Source organism: Colias eurytheme, chromosome 24 (assembly GCF_061535395.1).
Source record: "Colias eurytheme isolate Ceu_HAF_F1 chromosome 24, ilColEury1 Martin Lab GWU primary, whole genome shotgun sequence".
Lineage (NCBI taxonomy): Eukaryota > Metazoa > Arthropoda > Insecta > Lepidoptera > Pieridae > Colias > Colias eurytheme.
Genome location: NC_143003.1, coordinates 913,763 through 934,994, shown reverse-complemented (window position 1 = coordinate 934,994; position 21,232 = coordinate 913,763). Strand labels below are relative to the sequence as shown.

The 21,232-nt window shown below is 33.3% G+C and overlaps 1 protein-coding gene across 1 annotated transcript in view; it reads left to right on the top strand.

Annotated features, from left to right (window-relative positions):
- Positions 1 to 922: 922 nt before the first annotated feature.
- The window catches only part of LOC149897854 (muscle calcium channel subunit alpha-1-like), an 80,991-nt gene continuing 60,681 nt past the window's right edge, over positions 923 to 21,232 (top strand). Inside the window, exon 1 of the mRNA XM_090115701.1 lies at positions 923 to 1,048. The gene's annotated coding sequence lies outside the window, so the exon portion shown is untranslated. The remainder of the gene's footprint in view (positions 1,049 to 21,232) is intronic.

Sequence of the window (21,232 nt, the reverse complement as noted above, 5' to 3'; positions counted from 1 at the left end):
ATATTATACATTGATCAAATAACTGTAGTGTTACTACTACAATCTAGAAAATTAAACAAAACATTTGATAGTTATTTTTTATTTTGTCTCATTTATTTACTTGAACTCGTTTTGCTTTTTAATACAATCATGTAATACAACTGGGTAAATTATAGATAAGAAGACCTTTCAATATTAAGCCTATCTATTAAATTTTATCTTATAGATGCAAGATTAGAATCGAAATCAGTGAAGCGAATGCAAGCGCACGCTTGGCTGGTTCGGCAGCTTCTATCCACTGCACTGTAAAAGATACAATTGATTCAATCATTTATATCTAAACACTAATCATATATATGTATAACTCAAAGGTGACTGACTGACTGACATAGTGATCTATCATCAGGACGGATCGGGCTGAAAGGCATGATGATGGCATATGCATTTGAAAGGATTTTGATCAATTCTGCCCCAAGGAGATAAATTCTATCTTTTCCACGCAGACAAAGCTGCGGTAAACGGCTAGTTACGATAGTTAGTTCATAGAAATTATCTTATACTGATCACTAATTATAGTTTTAACTAGAACTCTACATTGATGTAAATGTAAATACTGAAACGTTTGAGAACCTTGTAAATGAATCCTATACTACAGTATAAACGAAAAAGTTTATGTAGATAAATGAAGCTTCTGTTATGATAGTAAGATTAATTAGATAGTTATAAAAGTAGATACTTCTGTTAAGAGTGTTGCAGGATTTGCAAAAAGTCCAGGAAATCGGAAGTCGATACACATATTAAGAGCCATATAATATTATTGTAGTATCCAATGACTTTGCACATAATAATGTTTTTTTTTTCCATCTTATTACACTACAATACCGTAAAACCAAATAAAATTTCAAATTAAATGAAATATTTGTATTGTTTCAGGGGACCAAACCTTCGCAGCACGTTCACTTAGCCCTAATCCACGATTTGCTTGTATATTTTATAAATTTCGAGCGACAGACGTGTTTCGTATGGAACTGAATATTGGGACGAGTTCGCTGGGAATAGAAGATAATAGGTGAGATATTACAATATTACTAGCGGTCCGCCCCGGCTTCGCCCGTGGTACATATGAAAAATAGATGTTGGCCAATTCTCAGACTTACCCGATATGCACAGAAAATTTCATGAGAATCGGTCCACCCGTTTCGGAGGAGTATGCAGACTAACATTGTGACACGAGAATTTTATATATATTAGATTATTTTACTTACTAATTAATCAGCTCATCCGTCAGATATTGTGCTTTCTTTAATACATTTAAGGTGCTTTTACACCAGAGATATGACGAGGATGCGTAGCGAGAGATGTGCTTGTAAAGAACCAATCATATCGCTTCATTTAGCGTTTGAAGCGATATTACAATTGCTTCTTTACAAACACATCTCTCGCTACGCATCCTTGCACATAATCTCTGGTAGAAAAGCACCCTTATAGTATCATAACGTCAAAGGAAAGAATCTTCTAGAAACAAGAATGTGTAAGAAGATTAGAAATATTACAACAATGAATAAAATTGTATTCCAGAAATAATAAATCAAGAAAGGCAGAACCAACTTATTTGATTTATTATACAGGATTTTCCTACAAAACTATAAGTCCTTTTCAGCTTAATACACGGACGGTGGGACAGCCTGTATATTATTCGATTTATAGGTATAATAAATGTTTAGCACTTAGCATAATCCATTTAAAATACTTTCAAAATCTATAAAAATATCGTTTTTAAAATGCCGACCGCGAACTAAAAGCATCAATTAACGCTAACGACACGATTTTATATCGCATCCGATCGTTATCGTGACGTGTAAGTGGCAGTAAACGGTGGCGCCGTTTCGATGACTAAATTTATTGCACAGATGCAAATGATTATTTTATTGGATTATAAAATTGGGTAAATAAATTGAAATCGCTTAGATTTACTACACATATCCGTATGTTTTATCATCTAGATTTATTGAATGCTGGCTGTTTCGCTCGACTTGAGACATGTGGACTTTTTATTTTTGGAATTATTTAGTGTTGAGTGAAGATTACTGAAATATACTTAATGTTGAAAATTAAGATGGTTAATTATATCAAATACTAGCGGTCCGCCCCGGCTTCGCCCGTGGTACATATTTACGTTTTCTCTACATAAAAACCATCCTCGTACTTCAAGGAATATAATAAAAAAACCGGCCAAGTGCGAGTCGGACTCGCGCACCGAGGGTTCCGTATGTGATGTAACTAAAAATTTATGGTTTTCGTAATTTTTCCTTTATCTATGCTATAAGACGTTGCTTCGTACCAAATTTCAAGATTCTGAGTTCACGGGAAGCACCCTGTAGGTTTTGATTCCCTTGCAAGTGTCGAAAATTTGCGGCATAAACGGCTATATCTTTTGATTGCGTTGGCTTAGAAGTTTGATTTTTTCACAGCTTCAAGGGACAGTAGACCTGAGTAATTGATATAAATTTCAGCTTCATACCTCCACGCGTTCCTGAGAAAAAGGGTCTTGACAGACGGACGGACGGACGGACGGACAGACGGACAACAAAGTGATCCTATAAGGGTTCCGTTTTTTCCTTTTGAGGTACGGAACCCTAAAAAGAATGATTGAAATCGGTTCAACCGTTCTCGAGTTATGCGCTTACCAACACATTTTGCGATTCATTTTTATATATAAAGAATAAGCTCACAGATAAACAACCAAACAAACTAAACAATTTCTACTATCTAAGCAGTCAGTTTATATTTATAACTTTTTAGGATCTACCTACATCAAATATTGAAAAAAGGATGTCGGACTTCAAACTGAATTTCACGAGCACCAAGGAGACTTTAAAGTGTACAAGCATGAGCGCAAATTCTGCCGCATATCACTTTAATTTCAAAATAATATCACTTTTAAAATATTATGTTCTATTAAAAGTTTGTACTTACGTAAAAACTTCAGCAAATGCATATTATAATATATCACTTCTCTCATAGACAGATTTGATTGACACATAAATTTTCCATCCATTACAATTTACAGTGGAAAATGACGTAAATTATAAAATTCCTGGAAATTATTCGCTAACAGATCCCTGTTTCCGGCATTGAATATTTATTTATGAAGACCTATGTCATTGACCTCGATACGATCGCTTAGTATTCCGCCATATTTCATTTGCGCGGGAAAATAATTATCTAAATCGCGAAATGGCTTCTTGGAGCTTCTTTTAAATTCTGTTTACGAGCTTATGACGGTGTAAAATTATAATTTTATTTTCGTTATAAATCATGTTTATCGTCTTGTACTTATAATTTATATCCACAAAATAAATTAAAATAATTCGTTGTGGGTGTAACACGATCGAGGTTTTAATGGTAGTATTCTACGATTTTAGAGGTAGGAAATACAATACTTTCTCCTATTAAGTTTAAACAAATTTATATTTACAACTCATATACATTTCTAATTGAAAAAAAAGACGGGTTGCACTCCGGGAGCTTTTTCGATCAGGTCACGTGTCCTGATGCGAGTTTAAGATTTTATACCCATTACAGAAAAAGTGCTCAATGCCGCTAAAGAAGTTTTCACTTCAAAAAAGATGTTGTTTTACCGTAATTAATTTTCAATGCGTTCGAAGTCAGCCAGCTTGTAATACACAGTACAGAAAACTTCAAAATTAAATATTAATAAACACTACATGCTATTCAGTCCTAAACCAATTCGCTTATCTACAATCACAGCTATCAAGATGGGTCAGTTAATTTATGAAATCCCATAAACGTATTACATAAACATGCGACGTCACGTTACGATCTAGTCTAGACGGGGTCATTACGACGTCTTGTCGTATCTTATAAATATTTATATTTTATTGCACTTGACTTTTTTGCGTGATTTTATAAGCATCTTTTTCCATTCGACGGAAATTTTTATTTGACGTTTTATTAATAATTCTAATATTTTAGTAGTGGCCCGTCATTGGCAGCCCATCTCATTACAGCCTTGACTTGCTTCGCCTCATTAAAAATGCGACTGATTTCTTCCTGTGTTAATTTATAAACTAAACTGAGTAAGCAAAGTGCAAACCTACCTAATGGCCCAGAGACAGGTTCTAAAAAAGGAAATTAACAATAAAAAATCCTGTATATATTATTTAGTTGAATTACATAGTTTTTCACCTTCACATTTTCACACAGCACGCGAGAAAAAACTTGTAGTTTCGAGTCAGAAAGCAGTTTCTACGGGCAAGGATCTCTTTACAACGTTACCATAATCTCAGTTTTACCGTGTTTATCCACATCTTTACCATATCTATACTAATATTATAAAGCTGAAGAGGTTTTTTGTTTGTTTGAACGCGCTAATCTCGGGAACTACTGGTCCGATTTGAAAAATTATTATTTAAGGCTATAGGCAATACATACATCATCACGCTAAGACCAACAGGAGCTGAACACTGCGGGTGAAACCGCGGAGCGCAGCTAGTATAGTATAACACTATACTAGTACTTTAACTAGACGTAACGAGAAGACACTGACGTACATTAGCTGTTTACGATAAACCGAGACGCGAGTGGATAGCCGTGTTTTATATCATTATTGTTTAATTTACGCGCTCTTTGTACTTCAATTGATGTTTCACGATTCCATTTTGTTTCTAGCTTTTAATATAACTTTTTGGTCGTGGATACTTTGATGTGAATTTGTATTTGTAACTCTGGTTTAACAGATTTTCTGGAAAATTTTGACTGTAATTACAGTCCATGAATTTTTCAAAATACATATCATATTTATTTACCTAACCTAATTATTATGCAACTTACAGTATAAAATATTTAATTGTGTTGCTGACCTGTTGACGTGGTTTTGTTGTGAAAAATATATTTCGCAAAGTTTGATCCAAACTAGCTACCTAGAAAGTAAACAGTCAGGGAATTTTCATTGAAAAGCGGATATGAGTAATGCAATCATGTCTATCAGTCAGATGTTTCAAGCCATTGTCTTGGGATGCTTGTAATGTTTCATCAGCAGAATATAGGTCAAGGAAAATAGCATACATTTTGTATTCGAGCGAGTGAAAACTGTAATTTATTGGAGATTTAATATTCTGTACGTAGACTATCAACAAGTTTGCATTTGGGCGAACGTTAAAGTTCTGAGGCACTTTCGTGGGCTTAGTCAAAATCGTTGGCGGTAAGAATGTTGGTTTGAAAGTTTTGAAAGTATTTTGTGAAAATTTGTATAGAATTGGTCATTTGAGTGTTTACTATGTTGGTATAATATTTGTTATTATACCAACATAGTAATATAATACAACATAGTATGCTGAAGCTTTTATACACAAGTGACTATTCCTTGTTCCTAACTACTGTTATAGAGCTTTCCTGAATATGTTATTATAAGATTTTTAACAATGAATACTATATACATGATCAGTTTACTCACGTAACTACAAACAATAATCTAACATTAAGAATTTCTAGCACATTCAGAGAACTTATCTCCATTTTCCTAGATTTAGATTTCAATTGTAACGTTATAGGCTATATAAATCTATTAGATACGAACATACAAAGCTTTTGTTACATTTGCCAGATGTCTCTAATTATGATAGGTTAGGTATTATGTAGATTACAAGTAATGGATTTTATCGCGATTCGAGTCTGACGTAATCACAACTAATATGAAACACTGTTTATTCGATATCGAAGCCAATTATAACTTTGATAGTAAGCTGGATTTGTAATACTGTTTTAGATATAGAACATATGGGTTTGCTTTGAAGTTTAATGTAAGAAAGTAACATAGTTTTTTTAGGAGGTATGTAGGTATAGGGATTTAGAATACAAAATTGAAGGTGGAAACGTTTGAACAATATTTGAGACACTTTTGAATCACCATACTAAAATTGCCACACCATGCCATTGAATAATTAATTATATGGCTATGGTAATTCACGAAATATCTAATTATCTATACTAATATTATAAAGAGGAAAGGTTTGTATGTATGTATGTATGTATGGTTTTCACGCATAAACTACTGGACCGATTTTGATGAAATTTGGCACAGATAATCTTTAGAGTTTAGACCCTGAGAAAGAACATAGGCTACCTTATATTGCGAAGTATGTACCACGGGCGAAGCCGGGGCGGACCGCTAGTGTAAAATATTTACGAATCTTATAGGTATTCGGCAACACTATTGTTACAGAATACAGATGCATGTTTAAAAATTATTGAGATGTTATATTTTTAAATTTTAATGAAAATAACACATACGGATAACGGAGTGTTGAAATTATTTTAATAACCTCTTTTTGAAACCAGAAGGCACATGAAATTCACCACCTAAGGGACGCTGATAAAACAATAAACAACACAAATACAATTTCATTCAAGTCTACAATCACAGAATAGTTCAAAGATGTTCAAAGACGTTCTTGTGTCAATAAAAGAAGGTAATAAAACATCACAGCAAGCATTTATCCCTAGCAACAGTTATTTTTCCCTTTTACCAATGATTTCGGTAAAAAGTCTTGAAGAAAAAATTGTTTTAGTTGTGGATTTAATTTAATGAGAAATAAATGTAGCTTTTTATGTAAACTAATATTATTCGGAGGAAAACAGAAAAGTTTTAATGGTGTAAACGATAATACAACCAACAATTATTTATGTAGTAGCATGTAGTAGGTAACTATTGAGTAAAATGTGCAATCTATACTTATATTACAAAGCTAAAGAGTTTGTTTATTTGTATGTTTGTTTGTTTGAACGCGCTAATCTCAGGAACTACTGGTCCGATTTGAAAAATTATTTCGGTGCTAGATAGCCCATTCATAGAGGAAGGCTAAAGGCTATATATCATCACGCTAAGACCAAAAGGAGAGGAGCCACGCGGGTGAAACCGCGGAGCGCAGCTAGTTATGTATATGATGTGTAGTATCTTCAAGAAATAAAAAAAATCGATGACTCTACCTTTCTTGAAAATCCTCAAGATATTATATGCTAAAAGATTTCATTGAATCCTTTTCACTATATATTTTACATACAAAATACAATAAGATTACTATCGAAAATATAAAGAGGACAATTAATCACAGTCTCTCATGATGACGGAGCGCAACGATATCTCATCTTGAAATACCGTGACTAGCTTGTAAGCCCCGCTCTACTTACACAGAATGTTCAATTTGCTTATGTCACTTCAATAGTTAGGTGCATATGTGAATGTATTTTTTTAATGCTTCTCAAGGCTCAAACGATTGAAAAATGAAAATGAAAATGGAAATGAAGAAGTTTAAAAAAAGACGGGTTGCACTCCGGGAGTGCCGGCAGAAGTGAAAACTTGATTATTAACGTTCAGCATGTTTGATATTTTGGAATGGTATCCGTCTTACGCATGGAATATAAGGGCTAAAAAAAAGTCCGTCTTACGCTTTTTCGATCAGGTCACGTGTCCTGACGCGAGTTTAAGATTTTATACCCAACGCCGCTAAATAAGTTTTCACTTCAAAAAATTAGTAATATGTAATAAGTAGGTATTGTTATAATCTAAAGACAAATGTGTGAAGCAATTACAAGTGCGGTTTATTTGCTAAATTTAATACATACTATCAAACTAATGAACACAATAGTAATTTCATGTCATACCGCTAATTAATTTGTAAAACATTTTAATACCTACATAGCATTACTTATTTGCGTGTTGAACAATACAAATCTAATTGGAACATTTTTATTACATAAAGTAAATAGTAAATATGTACTTAATTATTTTAAAATTGTATTACTTACTAGCGGTGCCCGCGAGTACTTCATTTGTATGGTCGTCGCCTTGGTCGTCGCTCAAGAAGAGTGACAGACAAACAGACATATTTTTGTGTGTATGTAAGTGACATTTATGAAGACATATCCACACTTCCCGCCGTTACTTCCCGCCACAAATTGACATTGACATTTATGACATTTCATTATCTTCTGATTTACGCGCGGAAATAAATTTCAAATTTAATTACTAAGTTATATGAATTAATTATTTAAATGAAAATTTTTCAGAATTTCTTAAAACTATAAGGAGGATAGGAAAATAATTTTATCATTATTTTCCTATCCTATTCATCACACAACTATAAATAATATAAACGAACACAATAAATCGTATTAACTATCGAATAAACGATCAATCATGATTAAAATATAAATAAACGATATAATTAACCGTTAAATATCAAAACGTTAAAACGAAAAATGTATACGGATAAAAATCTAAATCGCAAATACATCCCATAAAACTGACATGGTCGCCATTCGAAAGACAGCTGTATGCCTGTATCGGAACGCGTCCATAATATTCTTACTAATGGCACTGCTACACGCAACTGATAAATTTCATTGCGAATTCGACATTCACGGCAAATACTTTAAAAAATGTTTTATATACGCTTTTGAAAAGATTTTCATGAGTCCATATTTTTATGAAAATCATCAGTGACAAGAAAGCTATGTTATTTTTCGACATCTAATATTTGTGGTATTACCACGTACCACGTTTTACATTTAGCATGAGTATATCCATAAAATAGTATTTAATAAGAAAACTAAATTAAACTTTACAACTATTAGGAATTCTCATTAAGTCGTAAATCAACTTTACAGTCTGACTGCAATACAGTGCCACTGTTTAGTGGCGGCTTTGGTGCGAAACAAATTTATTTAAGAGGGCATATAAAGCCAGATAATTCTACGATTAAGCCCCGCACATTACGCGCCATGCCGCGCGCCCTCACAATACCCTCATACACCCGGCTCATCCAACGTACGTAAAGTTCATCGCACGCTAAATTATACACAATATTCTTCGCTCGTTCAACGCGTATTTTCGGTAGTTAGTAGGTATGTTGTCTAAAATAATTGTATAAAACAGTGAAGTTGAAATCATCACAAATTATGTAATATGTCTTTTTATTATTATTTGTTTATAATTATTAATGATAATCGATACATATTATAAAACAGTAAAAAAACTGTCTGTATGTAATATATAAAAAAAAACAATATTAGGGAAACAGTATAGAGCACGAATCCGTAAAAAAAGTCTGTCGAAATAGCGAGTATAGATACTATTTTTAAATAAACATACGCAGTCGACGACACACATTCCTCCAGAACTTTATTTTGATTAATTTGGTTATAGTCCATTGAATGAGTCCCTCCAAGGGGGGTCTAGAGTGCATGAGTTAGTAACGTAAGATGATTCTTCGGAAACATGTCAAGAGTCCCTAGGTAATAAACATACTAAAACCCCGGGCCACTAGGAGGAGCCCCGGAGTGGGGGGAGGGGGGAAATGGGTCCATTTTTTCATTTTTCGCTTAAATCTCAAAAACGGTACATGTTAGAGAAAAACTTTCAAGGAAAAATTGAAAGGCCATAAAATTATCTACAAGTTGTACCTGAATCATTTTTTCCTATATCCTACCGTTTCTGAGTTATACGCAGTAAAACATGATTTTGGCTCAAACAATTTCCACATCAATCGATCAAAAAATATTTCTTTCTTCCAAAAAACTCAAATGTGCAACTTGTGACCAGTACTGATAGATTGCTCTTAATTAGGTCTATAATTGGTAAAATAAACACATTCCTCCATGGAAGCCTTTAGGAGGAATCGATTGTCAAAATATTATATTAGGGCAGTTTGAGTTACTGAACTTGATCTTTTTATTTTTTTCTTCCAAAAATCTCAAAAGTGCAACTTGTGACCGGTACAGATAGATTGCTCATAATTAGGTCTATCATTGCTAAAAATACCAGATTCCACCACGGAGGCGTTTACGGGGAATTGAATTTTATCAGGGTAGTTACGATACATGAACTTTTTATTTTTTTTCTTCCAAAAAGCTCAAAAGTGCAACTTGTGACCGGTACAGATAGATTACTCATAATTAGGTCTATCATTGATAAAAAATACCAGATTCCACCATGGAGGCGTTTACGGGGAATTGAATTTTATTAGGGTAGTTAGTTAAAAAGTTCATGTATCGTAACTACCCTAATAAAATTCAATACCTCCTAAAGGCCTCCATGGTGGAATCTGGTTTTTTTATCAATGATAGACCTAATTATGAGCAATCTATCGGTACCGGTCACAAGTTGCACTTTTGAGTTTTTTTGGAAGAAAAAAAATAAAAAGTTCAAGTATCGTATCTACCCTAATAAAATTCAATTCCCCGTAAACGCCTCCATGGTGGAATCTAGTATTTTTATCAATGATAGACCTAATTATGAGCAATCTATCTGTACCGGTCACAAGTTGCACTTTTGAGTTTTTTGGAAGAAAAAAATAAAAAGATCAAGTTCAGTAACTCAAACTACCATAATATAATATTTTGACAATCGATTCCTCCTAAAGGCTTCCATGGAGGAATGTGTTTATTTTACCAATTATAGACCTAATTAAGAGCAATCTATCAGTACCGGTCACAAGTTGCACTTTTGAGTTTTTTGGAAGAAAGAAATATTTTTTGATCGATTGATGTGGAAATTGTTTGAGCCAAAATCATGTTTTACTGCGTATAACTAAGAAACGGTAGGATATAGGAAAAAATGATTCAGGTACAACTTGTAGATAATTTTATGGCCTTTCAACTTTTCCTTGAAAGTTTTTCTCTAACATGTACCGTTTTTTGAGATTTAAGCGAAAAATGAAAAAATGGACCCATTTTCCCCCTCCCCCCACTCCGGGGCTCCTCCTAGTGGCCCGGGGTTTTAGTATGTTTATTACCTAGGGACTCTTGACATGTTTCCGAAGAAACATCTTACGTTACTAACTCACGCACTCTAGAACTTTTTATTCAATGGACTATTAGATTGTACGACATTTTTCGACTCAGCAATTATTCTAAAAATAAAATCATTCTTATAAATGTGTAGCTGGGCTCTTATGGGTCTATATCAGATGTTCCAGATCTTTGATTTTTTTTAATCAACAGAAAATTTCCATCAGACGCAACAATTTTTGTTGACGTCACTCCTATAAATGTTAGAGTGTGATCTCAGGGTCCCTCATCATACATTCTAGATCTTCGAATTTGTATATTTATATTGCCCAGATAATACCTACACAACAAAATAACTTTCATTCAAAGCCGTCCAATAGTTCCGGAGATTGGCGTGTACAAACAAACAGACACATAGAGTTTTTTTAGGATTTACGGGAACAAACCTATCCAATGTCCTTTCTCAGGTCTCAAGCTATCTCTGTATCAAAGTTAGAGCTTAGAGAGCCAGACATACATACAGACAAACAGACAAAAATTCTATAAACTATGTACCTATATTTTTGGCTCCTATATCGATTGAAAATCACGCGCCAAGTAGGTATTCGTAAAAATATTCAATGTACAGTTTTTACTTTCGTACAATTTTTTTTTATACCTATGTGATTGTAATATTATTATCTAATACAGATTTTAAATATATATAATGTGTAGTTACTATTCACAACTTGTATTGGTTATTTACTGGAGCAAACATAGGAATCTACCTATAGTAATACTATAATATATAGGGTATATAGGTATATATAATATTATAAAACATTCCCGATTTTCCCGAAACGAATTTACAGAATTTACACAAATAATAATATCCAAACTCGCCTGGATAAACTTTCTCAAATGAATCTATAGTTTAGGTGGTCTGTTGCGGTTCTGCATCAGGTGTTTCAGTTTTCAAAATAAATTATTATTTTATATTTCCCGGATAATATAATAGTACCTACACAACAAAATAACTTTCATTCAAATCCGTCCAGTAGTTCCGGAGATTAGCGTGTACAAACAAACAGACAAACACAGACAGTTTTTTTTATTTACGGGATAAAACTCATCCTATGACCTTTCTCAGGTCTCAAGCTATATCTGCACCAAAATTAGAGCCCAGACATACATACAGACAGACGTACAAAAATTCTAAAAACTATATTTATGTATAGATATGTACTACATATTACTATGTAATACAGATTATGAATATATTATATATATACATATACATATTATGTATATTATAAAAAAATACCTATTCAATGTAAGTACAGTTTTGACTTTCGTACGAATTTGTTATACCTATCTATAGATGTTATGTATGATTATCTAATACAGATTGTAAATATAATATATATGTACTATTCACAACCGGTTTACATATTATTGATATTATTATTTACTGGAGCGAACATAGGATCTGCCTATAGTAATAATAATAATATAAATCTTTCTTGACTTGATTGATTGCACCGCGACTGTAAGAATTAGGTACCACTATGAATTTTATTTATCCATCTATAGTTGCTGCTGCTATCGCGTCAATACTCAGCCCGCGGAAATTATTTTACAGAAACTAAACTTTCTCAAATAGGTAAATCAAGACTTATCTTTTTATATTATAACTAGCAATGCCCTGCGGTTTCACACGCATAGATAGCGATATCGTTACAGTGAAAAGTCTACTATAGGTCGGACTATAGGTTTAATTTTTAATCACATGAAAATCACCTTTACCCCGTCCCGCACTAAGGCCTTTTTTTTTTGTTTTAGTGGGGAAATCTTTCATAGATACCCACGGCCTCCGGGGGAGGGGCCGTGGGTTATGTCGGATTCCTACCGACCAAAACCCCACTGTGTTCCGTCAAGACGCATATTGGTAGAATTCCTCCGTGACCCTCGCACTACGGCCTGCTCGAACAGTATACCTACTATTTTCTGTAGATTGACACTTTTAAAAATTCGTTATATCTTTTGAATGGAATATCCAATTCTTTTCATTTAAAAAGTATTTTGCTGGTATTGAAACAGTCTATAATAAAACATCATTTAATGGGATAAGGATTAATATATATTGTGTATGGATAACATGGTTTGATTACTGTCGGCACTTCTATTTACTTTGAAAACGTAAAAAAGTTGTTGTAGTAACATAACTACTGAAGATGGACATATGGTATCGCGGACTTTCTTGTAGATATTGATCCATTCTATAATACCGTAGAACATTTTTTTGTTCTATCTTCAATAGATTCCGCAGCGCACGCGATGACAGAAGTTTTATTGAGGATTTTTTTACACCTTGGGTTACATTATTGCATTTTTGGTAAGGATCTCTAATTTTTTTTAAAATGCAATATAGCCTATGTTGCTCAGTAAAGATGCAGCTTTCTAATGGTGAAAGAATTTTTGAAATCGGTCCAGTAGTTTTTGCGTGAAAACCATACATACATACATACATACTTACATACATACTTACAAACTTTTCCTCTTTATAATATTAGTATAGATTATTATTTATTAATATTATAACAATACTATTATAACTTACCTTCGACATTTAGTTATCTTTTCAATTTGAATCTTTTTTAGTTCTCGTTTCTTAAGTCTTTTCATTTTGTTGTTTACAAATCAATATTCGGCGTAATTATAAAACACGGCGCAGCAATTTTAGCGTGGTCTACTCGTCTCAACGGAGCGATAGCGTCTGATGTATGAAATAGAATTATGTTTTTAGCTCCCGGAACGTGCGATGGAAGATGATTTCTTGCGTAATTAAAAATATAGTAAGCGCCAAAAGTGTTTAATCGTGATTAAACCAAAACTAAAAGTAATTACACAAAATGCTTTGACAAATATCTTGCAAATGTTTTAATATAATTGTTTATGAAAAAAAAATCTTAATAAGTATTACCATGTCCAGTAAAAAACGTAAAAGTGTGAAATTTAGAGGTAACTTCGTGAATTTTTTCTATCGAGTCAATTTCAATATTTTATGTTTTTGATCTGACAATATAATCGAAAATATCATCAAGTTTTACATATATTTTATTTTTTATATTTGGTCTTGAATATTACACGTATCAACTAAAAGTTGATTGGTGATTTGACTTTATACGCGCCCTTAACTGTGAATTGTGATACGTTTAAGCGCGTCACACACGGTGAAGATACTACCGGATACCTTAAGATACTGTAATATAAAATATAACAGTATCTTAAGATAAAATATTATAGTATCTTCACCGTGTGTGACGCGCTTTATAGCGATTTCATATAATTCAGAGACGACACGATACGAAATTAAAAAGTCAAAGAGCTACAATGTATATATGTATACTATTCTGTAGCAAAACAAATCCATACTAATATTATAAATGCGAAAGTAACTCTGTCTGTCTGTCTGTTACTCAATCACGCCTTAACTACTGAACCAATTTGCATGAAATTTGGTATAGAGATATTTTGATACCCGAGAAAGGACATAGGCCACTTTTTATTGCGAAATATGTACCACAGGCGAAGCTGGGGCGGACCGCTAGTATAAATAATATGTAGTAGTTAATAATATCAAATCTTTTTTATTTCTTACTTTTCCGTTTTTGAAGTCGGTTGTTTTTAACGCAGTTATTTTTATTTAATACTTTTTAGTGTATTTTTCAACACGAATCAAACGAGCCCAAACTCGATAAAGTTGAGTCAATATATTACTGAGTTCCTATGGCCACCTTTGGATTCCATCATCAAATCAACTTCATGTCATGATAATGTTTCATCGCTATCAAATTTACATACGTATACAAAATTTCAGCTCAATCGGTTACCGGGAAGTGAATCAAAGTTACTTGCTACATTTCAATTTAGTCATCGAGTACAGACAAAAATGCTCATAAAATAATAACTACTGGGCCTATCCGAAAAAAAAATTTTATGGGACCAATTCGACACCATCCCGCATCGAACGAAAAGGAATCACGTAAATCAGTTCAGAAACCTCGGAGTAATCGGTGTAAATCAGTAAATACATTAAAAAAATATATATATCGGCCGATTGATAACCTCCTCCTTTTTTTGAAGTCGGTTAAAAACTCTAATCGCACGGAGAGCTTAATTTTCACAAAAAGCTCTAATCGCACGGAGAGCTTAATTTTCACAAAAACCTCTATTCGCACGGAAAACTTAATTTTCACAAAAAAGCTCTAATCGAATGGAGAGCTTAATTTCCATAAAAAACTCTAATCGCACGGAAAGCTTAATATTCACTAAAAGCTCTATTCGCACGGAAAGCTTAATTTTTGTAAAAAGCTCTTATCGCATAGAGAGCTTAATTTTCACAAAAAGCTCTAATCACACGGAAAGCTTAATTTTCACAAAAAGCTCTAATCGCACAGAGAGCTTAATTTTCATTAGGCTCTAATCGCACGGAGAGCTTAATTTTCACAAAAAGCTCTCATCGCACGGATAGCTTAATTTTCACAAAAAGCTCTAATTGCACGGAAAGCTTAATTCTAACAAAAAGCTCTATCCGCATGGAGAGCTTAATTTTCACATAAAGCTCTAATCGCACGGAGAGCTTAATTTTCACAAAAAGCTCTAATCGCATGGAGAACTTAATTTTCACAAAAAGCTCTATTCGCACGGAAAGCTAAATTAAAGTGCTTAATGTTCGGCACCAATTTCAAACCTATTTAATAAATAGCACATCCATACTTACGAATATTATAAATGCGAAAGTAACTCTGTCTGTCTGTCTGTTACTCAATCACGCCTTAACTACTGAACCAATTTGCATGAAATTTGGTAAAGAGATATTTTGATACCCGAGAAAGGACATAGGCCACTTTTTATTGCGAAATGTGTACCACGGGCGAAGCCGGGGCGGACCGCTAGTAATATAATATAGTATAAGAAGATACCTTTGTTCTTTCGAATCGGTTTGAACAGAAAGTGTTTTATTCTTCTTTCTATCTTTAGCAGCCTGTAATTTTAAATAACATATTACTCACATATTTCTCTAACTTTAATAACATAAAATGATGTTAAAACTTGATTCTCACATTGAATTCACACATAAACAGCCAATATAAAGTTGAAGAAGCTTTGTTTTTAAACTCTATTCTTATTCATTTAGGCTTCGTCTAGACGCACTTTTGAATCGTCATAACATAATATTTTTAACATTTACCACCATACCATTTTAAATAAACAAAATATCTCAAGATACATGTGTATAATGTACCTACATGACCCCTCATCCCTAAATCATAAGTTAAATATTATGTACATACCACACGCGAATAAAAATAATGGTGACGTGGCGTTATCATAAAAAATCTTTTAGCTCGCTTTTTATGACCACTCCCATGAGCGTGGTTTTAAAAATCTCTATTTTATGTAAATATGTATATAATTCTCGTGTCACAATATTAGTTACTGTACTCCAAAAACGAGTGGACGGATTCTCATGAACTTTTGTGGGTAGATAATATAACAATCAGACTACATCTATTTTTCATACACCTACGTGATAAGAGTAAGGCAGAACAACAGCTAGTATAAAGTATTTAATAAACTAATATAAAATAATTAATAAAATAATTCATTCATTCATTTCCATAGACACGAGCAAAGTTATGAACTAGGAATTACTTGCCATTACATTCTAGATGGATTTATGTCAAGAAATCAAAGGGACAGGGTCAGTGAAAGAAAAGTGCATTACTGAGCGTTGAGAGGGACACGTGGAGGAAGGGAATGGCTTTGAAATATGTAGTCTAAATAATATCGAAGCGTATCTAATGTATAGGTGGAAGCGATTTGTAAAATAAAAGATTATTTGTTGTACAAGTCCTGAAGGTTTTATGGAAATGATTTTTTTTTTTATTTTTGCACAAAAAATAATTTTTATTTTTTAGAATATCTACTAATATTATTATTAAATGCGAAATAATCTCTGTCTGTCTGTCTCTTCTTTTCAAATTTGGTATAGAACATGCGGATTTTCCTTTCAGAACGCCGCGGGAGAAACCGTGGGCGGATAGTTAGTAAAATATAAATAAATATTCAACCAAAATCTTTAAGAATGCATCCTACACAAGATTCCACGGTGACTCAATACAACAACAACAAAAACAGAAAACTGTCACCAAAATTAAACATGAATCAATGTAAAACAACCTCCGTCCTCTTTACCCGCGTACCAAAAGCTTCGAGAAGTAATGCATTCCACGAAATAGTTGCCAGTGAATCACTGAGCATTCGGAAGTGTAATTTTATTAACTATTTATATTTAACGCGCTTAAGGTTGATGTTCCGACCGTCCCTCCATACATTTTTGATTACCTCTAAACACTTAACACAGACACTATTTCTTTAAAACTAATCATTTTATCACTTCTCTATAATGAAATGTGTGCGCGTTCGACCTTTTTAATCAATAATTTACAATATTTACTTAGAAAAACAACAGTAAAATACCGGAAAAATTTGACACTTCTACAGTAGTGTGCGTGACTTTTGCCAAGCGAAACACGACATAAAGCACGACATCTAGCGCATAGACTATATACTTATTACAGATCTAGCGCGTCAATGTCTAAACGAAAGGCGATGTTTAGACATTGACGCGCTAGATGTCGTGCATTCGCGTTCGTTATCTTATGCATAACTAGCTGTTGCCCGCGACTTCGTCCGCGATTCGGTCGTTTTTCGTCATTCGTCGTTTAAAAAAAATACGTGACACTTTATTTTTGAATGTTCTTAATTGTCTCTTATAAAATTTAACTACATTAAAATTGAATACTCTGATAAGAAAATCTTAAAATCATCGAAAATCATAGACATCGAATATCTGAGGAAAACATGAATGAATGTGATTTAAATTCTACATTTCTTAGTAATTAAAATAATAATCTAAATTTAATGTAGATTAACAGTTTGAGCGCGCCATTATAGAATACTTATGTACCTAAGTAATAAATTACGTTAGTTTAGATAGTAACTTTACTAAAAACACGATGACTTTCTTTCGCGCTCGGTACCACTAACTAAACATGTTTGTGGTACGTGGCCCGCGTCACTTTACCCCCCACGAGTTCCCCTCCGTTGCTATGCGAAAATACATTCGTCGCCCTACTGTAGGAAAAATTGTAATACTGTGGCCTGGGCGTTATAACACGCTCAGGGAATTCCTGAGTGCTGATAGACTTCCGTCTATCGGCATTTATACCAATTTTATATTAATATCACCATCTTGAGGAAAAGCTTCTAATGTCGATTTAAAACGCGTATATACGGATTAACCTGATGTCGAATTAACATGTTCTAAAATTGTGAAATGAGTTCAGTTTTAAATTCGAGAAATATTGATTTCTTGTATTCGATTATTCGTCGTAGTCGAATACAAAATATATTTAAAGAAACTTAGGTTGGCCTTCAGGCAAAAGGGATCCTATCAAATGATAAACTTGACCTTGTATCTTAAAAGTAAGAATGAAAGGAGCATCTGATAATTGTTGAGCACCAAAGGATCATTTAAAACGCAATACTATAAGAGCTAATATTGTCTAAGAACTGTTTAGATTGCACATGTTCCTCTAAAACTTAAAAGTAGTGATTTCAAAGGTTCCGGCGTATCTTCAAACGAAAGCCGACTCCTTACTCCACTTTAAAGCATTACAAAAAGAACATACTACGTTAATATCGCCTATACAGAAGATGATCTGTAATCAATTGTGAGGTTATAAGCAAACCCACTTTTATATTATTTTGTCGGACCACACCACCGAATTTGTAGATTGATCTTCTATGTTTACCTCTAAGTCATTAAGACTATGTCGAAATCTGTCTGCAGTAAGACGGGCCTCTCGCTATTCGTCCGTTTAAAGAGACCAATAGTTTCAATTCTTAATCTTTCATTAAACAAACTTATTAATCGTTCTTGTCTCAAATAATGGTAATATTCGCGTCCCTACTCTAGTCATTGCTTATGCTCATGTTCATCTTCGAGAGATCGAATAATATTATGGTGCACCCTATTATTTGTCAAACGGTCTTCATATTGAGTAAAAGTTTCAGAATTCTCGAGATAAAATATGACGATCGTGATCAGCTGTGAGACGTAATTCCCTCTCAGTGAGGGTTTCGGTCTCACGGGATAGTACAATATGCCATTTGCGATCAGCTGTGAGACGTTATATATACCCTCTCAGTGAAGGTTTCGGTCTCACAGGATAGTACATGCCGTTCGCGGTCAGCTGTGAGCCGCAATTCTCGTTGTGAAGCGGTTTCAGGTTCGGCATAACACATGTTGTTTTCGGTCAATAGTAAGCCTCTTATCTCTAACGATCCTTGAGAACTCTTATTTATCATTTTCTTAACTTTGCTCGAATTTCGATATATAAAGATTTTTTAGGTGGCACTGATGCGGGTGAATAAAAATTAAGTTAAAACGGACTAAGAGTGTTATAATCTCAATCATCATCATCAATACATATAATAAAATTGTGGAAAAGTGGTGTCTGTACAATTAAAATATGTAGAAAAAAATTAGCAGGTGTTATTATTATCGAGAAATCGAGAGAAACCATTTTTTTCTCTTAAAAGCTCCCCCCCTCGCACTTCCCGAACTCCGATTGACCGTAATTTATTTTTCCTTACATTTTTATCATATCCTTTTCTAATGGGTTTCATCCTACTGCGATTTTTTTTTGTTTCAAAAATTATCTACCCTGGTGTATAGGTAAATTTTCCACATAAAATGTCCTTTAAATTATGTCGTATTATATTTTTAACCCCCGACGCAAAAAGACTGGTGTTATGTGTTTGACCGCTATGTATTTCTGTGTGTGTGTGTGTGTCTGTCTATGGCACCGTAGCTGGCTAACAGGTAAACCGAATTAGATGCGGTTTTTTTTGTTAGGCAGAATATTTTCCGACGCTGGTTCTTAGATAAAGTGTATCAAAATTGGTTCATCCACTTATTATACCTACATAGGGGTAAAAGTGGGAATGAAAAAAATGAAAGTTATAATTTATTTTTAAAGATCGTCGGGAAGTTTATGAAATTATTTATTCCTTTTTCTATACACTTTTCTTCGTCTCAACGGTTTAGTTACGTGCTCTCTCTCTCTTCAGCCTTTAGTTACGTGCGTGAGACAGGAAAGATCTAATTTGGATTTGTTTCTGGATTTGATAAAAACTGAGTATCGATTTGATAAAAACTGAGTATCGATTAAGCTGATCAGTGGCTACTGGCTACACCATAGATTATTAAAAACATCCGTTTAAGAAAGGAAGGAAATAGAATTTGCTCCTCTCCCCCCCCCCCCTGGTTCCTAAAAAATAATATGATATAATTTAAAAGAAATTTTACGTAGAATTAGTTAGGCATTTCTTTTTTGATTTTCGATATTATATACTAATCATAATTTTTAATTACAATAATATGTAGTAACTATTTGGTATAGGTTAGGCATTTCATTTCTTGATTTTCTTTAAATTCAAATTCAAATTCAAATTCAAATTTCATTTATTTACAAGAATGTAGTTACAAAAAAGGTGTTATTACAATGTTACGCGCTAATACATTCTACCCACTTTCTGGGTGTGCAAATATTTAAATGGAAATAAGTTAAATTACACTTCACCAACACTACACAAATTCTTCGCGTCACTAATCACTAACGTCACTAATTCTTCCTTGTCACAGAGTCCGCAATGTAATAAGTTCTTGAATATCATAAAATTGTTTCTCCATTAACCATTTCGTCAGTTTCTTCTTAAATATATTTACTGGGAGATCCTTAAAGTTATCCGGTATTTTATTATATATTGTAATAGTCATGAATATCACACTATTTTTTGCTTGATTTATTCTACATGTTGGAAAGTGCAGTTTATTTTGATACCTCGTTAACATATGCGAATTTACTTCTCCTTTCTTTTTAAAATATTCTGGGTGGTATTTAACAAATAAACATACTTCTCTTATATATATGCAGGTCAGTGTAAGGATACGTAATTTACCGAACATTGGTTTGCAACTGTCCCTTTGATGTAGTCCGCACAGGGCTCGGATACATTTCTTTTGTGCCACAAATACTTTCCGCACCTCGCAAGACTGTCCCCAAAGAATTATTCCGTAAGATAGTATCGACGATATATATGCATGGTAGGCATTTATTGCAGCATTCATAGATACAGTATCTCTAAGGCGACGTAATACGTAAACGAAACGATTTATCCTATCACAAATATATTCAATATGACTGTCCCATTTTAGACCTTCGTCTACCAGAACACCTAAGAATTTATGGTGTTTTACCTGTTCGATTACTTGATCATTACATTTTATATCTAGATTAAGTTTGGTGCAATTCTTTGTATAATATTGAAT